At 40.8% G+C, this 9,580-nt stretch overlaps 1 long non-coding RNA gene across 1 annotated transcript; it reads right to left on the reverse strand.

The window, feature by feature from the left end:
* Positions 1-1,830: 1,830 nt before the first annotated feature.
* Positions 1,831-8,433, reverse strand: LOC136792685 (uncharacterized). Its single transcript, XR_010836830.1, has 5 exons — positions 8,375-8,433; positions 8,077-8,180; positions 7,608-7,850; positions 6,532-6,753; positions 1,831-1,874 (listed from the first exon to the last, which is right to left on the reverse strand). It is a non-coding gene; the product is annotated as an uncharacterized lncRNA (long non-coding RNA).
* Positions 8,434-9,580: the final 1,147 nt, after the last annotated feature.

Consider the following 9,580-nt stretch of genomic DNA (forward strand, 5'->3'; position numbering starts at 1 on the left):
AGTGGACTCACAGCAGACCTATCAGTGTTATATATTAGGATATTTTGCTGAGTCCTTTCCACTCCCAACTGCGAAGTTTTGCCTTGGTTTATTTTTTCTTCTTTACAAACATTTTCTCAGGTGATCTCTACTCTTGACACTTCAACACTCTACTGAACGACAGCAAAAGGAAAAACTGAAACTGATATTGGCCTTCCACGTCTGAGCAGCTACTATTTATTGTCATCGCTTCTAGATTTAAATGACCAGGTATGAAGTTTCCTTTAGGACTTCCTCAGATTGACTATAGAATCTTAGAGATGGAGAAAACACTAAAAATATCATCAAGCTCCATCTCCCACCCATTTCGAAATTTCTTATGCAGCAGCCATGCCAAAGGGCAATCTAGTTGTTTATCACCTTGCTGACAGAGAACTCACTACCTGACAGGCCACTAACTGCATTAGTACCTTAACAACATCGAAAGGTGCTTTTCGTTTTTCCCTTTCAGAAGCAATGTGAAACTGATCCATTGCTCCTTATGCCTTTATTCATCTAAAATTAGGAAAGAGCATTTGGCAGTTTGATAGTACCAACTAAATGTTTATTTAATAGTAAACATTTCAAATACCAGCTGTAATCTTTAGCAGCTGTTTTGTATTGGTGGTTCAATCCCACCAATTATATTTTACAAAGTCATTTCCACCAGGGTTGAGGCAATCTGTGGATGAGTCAGGATTGGAAGACAGGAGAGCTAGGATTTTGTCACCACTTTGCTCACAAGTGGTGACTTTATGGAAAGTCACTTCTCTTTCTGGTTCTCAGTTTTTCTAATATGTAAAATAAAGGGAAGAGAATAGACAATTTCTAAGTACCTCTCTCCCCAATAATAACTTTTAACGAGGTCACAACAGTGCTTTGCAAATGGAAAAAACCAAAAGTGCTAAATAAGTGAATTCATGAATTTCTATGACCAACCAAATACGTAGGCAAGGTAAATAATAATTCAGAAGATATAGCTCAGGGTTGCCAGAAAAGCTCCAGTTATCACCAAATATCCACGAACATTCAGATAAAATGGGACTTCCACATACTTGGCAACTTCTCAGATGACATTTCCACTTAGACTCTTCATTATTTTACAGCAATAATGTCACTGACTCCTAAGAAACCTCATCTCACCTAAAAGGGGAGCTCTGAATTAACTTTATGAATTATTGGGCTCTTTTCAATAAATTAATTTGATGATAGCTGAACATGTTTATTGACTTAGGAAAAAGAGCAGGCCACACTTGGGAGGTCACCTGAGTTAAATCTCCAGTGCCAGCTTTGTGTGAGGGTCTCTCAGGGACAAAGTTTAGGGAAGGAATGAAGTGACTAAGGGGCTAATCCTTTGAGTAAAGTCAAGCCTTATTTACACGCTCAACCCAAGCCAATCACTGCTTACGACACTGATACACATGGAAGATTATTTTCTGGCACAAATCTGTGTGTGGAGAATTTAGTTGTCTGTGGAAAATAACAACTACCAGAACTCTAAAGGAAAACTGCCTCTCTAAACTTTTTAGGCCGTCAGTAACAATTTGCCCCACTGAGGGCTAATAAAAGAAGTGCGGCCCAGGGAAATCTGAACACCCAAGCAAGCTTTCCAAAGTCGCTTGAGGTGACTTGCGAGATTCACGATGGAACTTAGAAAAGAATTTCATTCCTTAGCTTTCACCTTCACATCCCAATAGATTGTTGGTTTGGGACCACTGTTGTTTTGAAACTACTACTTTATTTGAGAGGTAAGAAAAATATGCCTAGCATGGTGAAATGAAATGGACATTAACCTGAGAATCAGAAGATTAGGGTTCTGGTCCCAGCTCTGTGAATTTGGGCTGTGCTTTCTTCATCTGTAAATGAGGAGAGAGATGACTGTTAAGATTTCCTTCCAGCATTAATTATCCATGAACTTTTAGTTATAAAACATAAAGATTATATCTACCTAACTTTTATATCTGCAACTCAGAGGTCATTGGACCTATCAGTTTTAAATTTCCATGTAATGAGAGGACTGAATTCCTGCAGGTCCACATTTGTCTTCTACATAAGCTCTTCATTCTAGACCACCTGTTTTAATCATCATCCCTTTGCAAATGGTGGCCTACTTTTTAAATTATACACTTCCTCTTTCCTCTAAAGATCCCATTCTTTTGAGAGGTTTCCACATCCACCAAGCCATAGGATAAGGTGTACTTTTTTTAAATAAAGTTGCCTTATAAAATACACTACACCCACTTAAACTGAATTTCGGTTAAACAATGAATAGTGTTTTGTATTGTTTTGTTTTTCAGTACGCGGGCCTCTCACTGTAGTGGCCTCTCCCGTTGCGAAGCACAGACTCCGGACGCACAGGCTCAGCGACCATGGCTCACGGGCCCAGCTGCTCCGCGGCATGTGGGATCCTCCCGGACCAGGGCACGAACCCGCGTCCCCTGCATCGGTAGGTGGACTCTCAACCACTGCACCACCAGGGAAGCCCAATAGTGTTTTAATATAAGTATGTTTTGTTCAATATTTGGGACATACTTATGCTAAAAATTGTCTGAAATTCAAATTTAATTAGACATCCTGTATTTTTATTTGCTAACTTTAGTAACCCTGCCTTTGGCCCGAGTTCCCTCTCCCACTCTCAAAGTCCTATAGAACTTCATTTAACATTTTGAATGGCTGTGTCCATCTGATTTCCCTAACTAGATTGATTGTAAGTCCTTTGAGAGACAAAACTGGATGCTACATATTTTCTATCTCCTCTTACCTCCAGTGGTGCTTTTTATCATTTCATAATTGGCCGCTTCTTTTGAGACTACCTCACAACATATGTACTTTAAATCACAGCCTGCTTCTTCCTCAATTTAAGATAACAAAATCATGCCACATTAACCCAAACCCACAAGAAAATAGGATGGGACTCAGTGACAATTAATGTTAGGGTTCACAACAGTCTGTCAGTGTTACCAGTGACAAAGAAAAATATAAATTAATATTATTTCCAGGGAATTAAAAAAGTTTTACAAGGTCACTTGCAAAGCTAAATTCTTAGCTTGCCAATTTTTTCCTAGTTGCTCTTAATTTACAAGATACATTTTGCAGGACTTTGAAAAGTCTCATAAGGTGGTGATTTCCTTCTGTGTCCATATGAAAACATTCAATCTCTGCCCCCAGAAAACCAAGGGCACCAACCCACTTCTCTCCTCAAAATAAAGTTCTTTAATTTCATTCCCATGCTGAGTCTATTCTCTCTCTTTCAAGTCTTAACTCTGTCCATAGATTACTCATCATTTCCCAAACACACCTCGGACCTAAGCTTACTTTCCTGCCTGTCTCTAATGCTCACCATCTCTGCCTTTCTAAATCCTACCCATTCATAGAACCACTGGTTTGTGAAGCTGTGGAAGAGGCCCTAGGAATCTGGAATTACACTGTCACTTTAAATAAAAACAAACGAGAGACCTGAGAACTATCCAACAATACTCTGTAGCAGAGTGACAGAGCCATGACTCAAAAATGTCCCTAAAGTCTTTTATTTCTGCCTTTTCCAAGTTCCTTCTTCAAGAAGCACCTTCAGCTACCACATCTTTTTTAAAGGCTTTCTTCATCATCCCAGCCAGAAATGTTCTCTCTGTGTCATTTAACTCTAGGCAGCATTTTATCTGTAGCTCTCCTGAGGTACTTAGTCCTTTTTAGGTTATGTTTTTGTTGTTGGCAATGTTCCAAGATAAAACCGTTCCCTGTGCTAAGAGAAAAGAGATCGGTTGTGCTCCTGCAGCACCAGTTTTCCTAACAGCCTAAGAGCTCTGTTGGGAAGAAAAATGGATAAAGGGTGTTGCCCAGTAGCTGGACCCCATGATTGAGGCTTTTGTAAGCAAGGATTCTTGGCTGTCCTTTACTCTCTGGGCAGTGCTCAGCATGGAGAAGGACCTGAGAAGAAAGGGAGCAGGGGTGCCCTGGATTTTTCCAGGAACTCAGGCTGCATGGGGTAGGGAAGAAATGGTCTTAAGTAGAACTTCACCATGTCTCATATTCAAATTACCTCAGGGTAACTTGTCATAAATCCATTAAGAGAGACTCATACAAAATGTATTATTATTCTAAGGGCATTGTAAAAACTAATGTAACTGTGACTCTGTGATTAAGCGTTATCAAAGAGCTCTGGAGAGGACACCAGCAGGAGCAACCTTAGAAGAGGAAGGAATCAACAAAGGGAGGGAGAGGGCTAGGTGAGAACCAGGTGTGTCAATATTGGCTGTCACATCAATGAAGGGGTCAGATGTGTAAGGTGACATGTGGCAGTCACAGGTCTCAAAGTCAGAATGAATTTGGTGACCAAAAATTTTAAGAAAAATTTCATACAATACTAGGCTAAACTTGGTCAAATTTTTAAAAATATTATACTTCATATGGGAAGTTTACCATCAACAAATAATCTACCTTGTGGCAAAGAGTTGACTTTTAATCACACAGCTTTTTATATTAATGCCACCTCTTTCAAAAACTTTTTTTCCAGAATGTTGAAATAAGAGAAATGTGTAAAAAGACAACAACTACATATGGTTAATTTCTTCATGACTCAAACCCTCAAGCCATCAGTGGATGTATATCTAGTCAACAAACATTCATGGGGTGACTACTGTCCACTACTGTCCAGCCCATATAGAGCAGTCAATGAAACAAGCATGGCCTCTGTCCTCATTGAACTTGCTCCCGGTCTCCAAAGCCACAAAAAAACACACTTTGTATACTATTTGATACAAGAATTAAAGTATCTAATAGGCTTTAATAAATTTGGAGCAGAGGTTTATGCTGAACACCCATTTTTTTCACTTTTAGGGTTGTTCTATCATTAGATGTGACACCTTGTTCAAGGCACTGACTGCCTCATAAAAAGTGAGCTGGTTTTTTTCCACTGAAACAATATCCTGATTGGAATGCTTCATTAAAAGAAAAATATTTCTTGGGCTTCCCTGATGGTGCACTGGTTGAGAATCTGCCTGCCAATGCAGAGGACAGAGGTTCGAGCTCTGGTCTGGGAAGATTCCACATGCCGCGGAGCAACTGGGCCCGTGAGCCACAATTACTGAGCCTGCGCGTCTGGAGCCTGTGCTCCGCAACAAGAAAGGCGGCAATAGTGAGAGGCCGCGATGAAGAGTGGCCCCCGCTTTCCACACTAGAGAAAGCCCTCGCACAGAAATGAAGACCCAACACAGCCATAAATAAATAAATTAATTAATTTAAAAAAAAAAAGAAAAATATTTCTCATGATCAATGATATTCTAAACACTTAGCTCACAATTTGATAAATTTTCAAAATGAGGTTACTTTTACTTAGATGTAAAGGCTCATGCTTCAAATATAAGTATTGAAACATCTCAAAAATATTAGTAAAAGCTGTCATTTAGTGAGTGCTTCTTGTCGGCCTGGTACTGTTCTAACCTTTTTTGTTTGTGATTGAAATTAATCTAAACAAAACTGTAAGAAGTAGGCACTACTCATTATTTCCATCATACAGGTGAGGAAACTGAGGCATTGACAAATTAGCAACTTGATCATAGACACAAAGCTAGTATGTGGTTCAGCCAAAATTCAAATCTAAATGTCTGGCTCCATAGTCCACATGCTATTGGTTATGCAAACTGGTAAATATAAATAAATGTAAATTTCATGCCAAAAATCATATTAGTTTTTTTCCCTGAAGAAGTTTAGGAAATAAATTTAAAACTGCAAAGTGAAATAACTCTTTTTTTTTTTTTTTTTTTTTTTTTTTTTTTTTTTTGCCAATTGTGTGTTACCTTAAAAGAAAGTTGCAAGAGGTGAGAGAGGTAAAGCTTGACAAAGATGACACTGTCATGAACCATATGATTATGAAAGAAAACTGTTCAGCATTAATATGAAGCTACAGGTCCTGGACAACATCAAGATGGATGAATTCTCCGCCAAGCTACTCATAAAACTGCCTGCTTATTGGGCTAGCCATGCTCAGTAGACGTGGGCCTGCAATAACACCCCAGCCAAGCTCACACTTGATTATACACATGGCAAAGCAGCACAATAGCATGTAGAGGAGGTCTCCACAGAAAATATGATCTCAAGCCTGGCTATGACATAAAACAGTAGAACTTAAGTGGGGAACAACGGATGCTCATGTCTCAATTTGTGTTTGAGCACTGTCTCAATCCACTTCCCATACACAGAGCTCAAATAATATCTTCTCTTTTACAAAACCAGACAACAACTGGAAACCCTGAGAATGAGCCCTAGCTGAAGTCACCAGAAGGGTAGCAGGGTCAGGTAGGAAAGCTGGAAGTTGGATTGCCTACAGCCTGGAGTAGAAGGTGAGACTTGGGGACAGATAGCCTAAGGTCCCTAAGTTTCACTGGGGAGTTCCCAAGCCCCAAACCATCCCCTGACTGTTCACTCACAGACCTGTATGTTCTAGAAAATAGGGACTCCTGACTTACTAATAAATATGCCTCACCACTTCTCTAGAAATGGTGATGAGGGTGTGAGCACCTGAAGCCAGTTTGCTGTCCTGATGCTTGGCACAGTCTGAGTACAATGAACGTTTGTCAGCTCTGGTGTGTCTGTGCTTTCTTGTTTGAGTTTCTGGGAGGAAAGCATTAGTCCCCAGATGCTTGGTTCACCTTCTCTGTGGTCGTGATCAGTTCACTGGTGGTTGAGAGCCATTGCGCTCGCCGGCTTAGGGGGCAACTGACATCCACAGCTGCACCAAGGCTTGATGTTGACCCAAATGCACATAAGAATTAACAAGGATGGTGATCTCATTCAGTAGTATAAGGCGTGTAGTAAAAAAAAAAAAAAAAACTGTCAACATGTTTGAAAGACATTCTGTTCCACACTGTCAACATAAAATATTTCAAGTGGCTGATTGAAGAAATATGGTCTCTTTGTGGAGCAGTAGGAAGTGGAGATAAGGATGTTCTCTGCGCAGTTATCACAATGCAGTACCAGCTGTGGCCAGCCGAGTCTTCCCTCATTGACCATAACATCCCCTGAGAACCCTGATGGACGACACGGATTTCCTGACACTCGCCTAATTCACCACATCAAGAGAGTCATGCGGCCAGACCAGAGAGTGATGGAACCCCACAGAGTCAGACGGACTGGTGCTGCCCTCTTTGGGCCTCAAGCCAAATCAGCTTAAGGACACGGCCAAGGCCAGGAGCCTCAGAGAGAAGGAGTAAGTAACCCATCTAAGGCGAACAGACCATGTACTGGGAATGAGTCCCCATACTGGGTGCCCACATGCATTAGCTCATTTATTCTTCCCAGGTGTTATGGGATATTGGCAATGTCCTCATGGCATGTATGGAGCAAAGGGTACTGAGGAAGCTTATATGAACTGCCTGATGCATGAGCCTAGTGAGTGGTGGGACTGGAATTTGAACTCAGTCGGTGGCTATGGAATCAAATCGACTCTAGGTCCAGCCAGTTAAACTCAAGAATAGAATCTGAGTCAGGGCCATAAAGATCTTGAAGACCATGCTTATGTAGAGTAATTTTGGCATTACAGCATAACACATTTTAAAATCCAGTTTACAAGAAGAAAGAAAACAATTATAAAATACCTGATAAGATATACTGTGAGGGGGACCATAAATCCTGTCACCTTCATACTCAGAAAACCTTCTCCGCAGACATGAGCACTATAACAGAGGCTTGATGTTCTTTAGAGTGTATTCCAACACTTGGTAAGAGGAGGTGATGCAAGTCAGAACTGTCAGGCCAAATTTGCTTTTAGATAGCTTTGCACAGTATTTTGAACTTCTTAGGCAAGCTCACTAAGGACCTTCCAAAACCTGTAGCCTTTCCTGCTTGAAGAAATGGGTTTCGTTAGTTGGACAATTCATTTACCTTGACTTCCAACATCATGTTTAGACACTTTCTAGACATAAGTATCATCAGATAGTTTGTATTCCAAAAGAACTTTTTCCAGCTGACCCACATCATGACCTTAGACAGTAACTGTTCAACATGCTTTATGGTTTCAGGAATGTGAAGGACCCTGTTCTCAGGAGCACTGATTGCTTATTTTACCTTCCAGGCAACTCACTGAAGAAATCCAGTTTCTCACTCAAATTTCCAGATTTGGCTCAGTTCTGCTTTATCTCTGGAATTTTCCTAAAAATACAGCATACATCCTGTGATGAGAAAAAAGAATGATTAGCCGATATGGAAGCAAGCCTGACTTTGAAGACCTTCAATATTTTTGTTCAGACTAATGCTTCTCATTTTACTTCCCTTTCCCTCTCTTTATAAAATTATATTCCCAACTGGCTTGGCATAAAGTATGAATTCTTCAGGCATAGGCCGTCCCATCCCACCGTACACGTACTCTGTTTCCACTTGTGCTTGATCCTTCTGGCTCTGGGAACTTCTGTGTTTGTGCTTCTGCTGAGGAGGGATAGGAAGAGAGAGAAGTGAAAATCTGTCTGGTCAAGAGTTTTTAACTTCCCCTAGAGATGACCAGGTAAGGGTGTGGGTCAGGAGGAAGGGGCTTGTGTGTACGATGTGAAGGCTGACGAGACCCAAATAGCCTCTATTCAGACACCATATCATAAGGATGCTGGACATTACTTGTGTCCATTGGAGCATTGCTTGCATCAGAGTGACTTCCGACAAATAAAACCAGTTGGCCCAGGGGAACTTTCTATTTAAAAGAGTCCCATTGAGAGTCATCTTATGAAGTAAATATTCTCTACTGCATCCATTTTATAAATCTGGATTTTCCAACAACGTATATTGCTGAAAGCTGGGTACACTGGAGTCTGCCTGTTTCAGCTATGGAATCTTACTCCAAGTTTCTCCTGACTAGAGGTAGTTACAGGCAGGCTGAGTCTGCAACATGTATAAAAGGCAGTAGCAGAGGGGGCAGATGGCACCTCTGACGGACACTTGAGCAAATCTAGCCCCTGAATCTGGCCATTGCTCAGGTACTTTTCATGTTCTGCTCAGGAGATAACTCATACCGGGACTGGATGACCAAGCACCTGGGTCCAAGTCTGTGCCCTGCCTCTGTCTATTACCTCTTTGCATGACCCTATCTCACCTTCCTCTGTCTCCTGACCTTCTGTGCCACATGCTCAGTCAGAGTTGCATATTTTGCTATTGATTGACATGGGCCCTTGACTGTACCTTTGCTTATGCTAATGTCTTACCCTTTCCCCAACTTTGTTCCTCCTGATCTTGTTACTTGCAGTGTCCTCAACTCAGGGATCAGTGATTCTCATCCCTGGCTGTATATTAGAATAACCTGGAGAGCTTTAAAAAAATTTCGATGTTTGGCTCACCATCAAAATTCTTATTTAACTGGCCTGGTGTGGGGCCTGCAGCTGCTGATTTTTGTTGTTCATTTGTTCTTTTTATTTTATTTTATTTTTTTACTTTTAAGCCACCTAGGTGATTCTAATACACAATAAAATGGAGAACCCCTATCTACTTGATGGTGTGATGTTGACTTGACTTCTGGTTACTGGATGATCCTTGTTATGGGCTGAATTATATCCTATAAAATTCACATGCTGAAGTTTTAACCCCCAGT

This window comes from Kogia breviceps, chromosome 15 (genome assembly GCF_026419965.1).
Source record: "Kogia breviceps isolate mKogBre1 chromosome 15, mKogBre1 haplotype 1, whole genome shotgun sequence".
NCBI classification, from domain to species: domain Eukaryota; kingdom Metazoa; phylum Chordata; class Mammalia; order Artiodactyla; family Physeteridae; genus Kogia; species Kogia breviceps.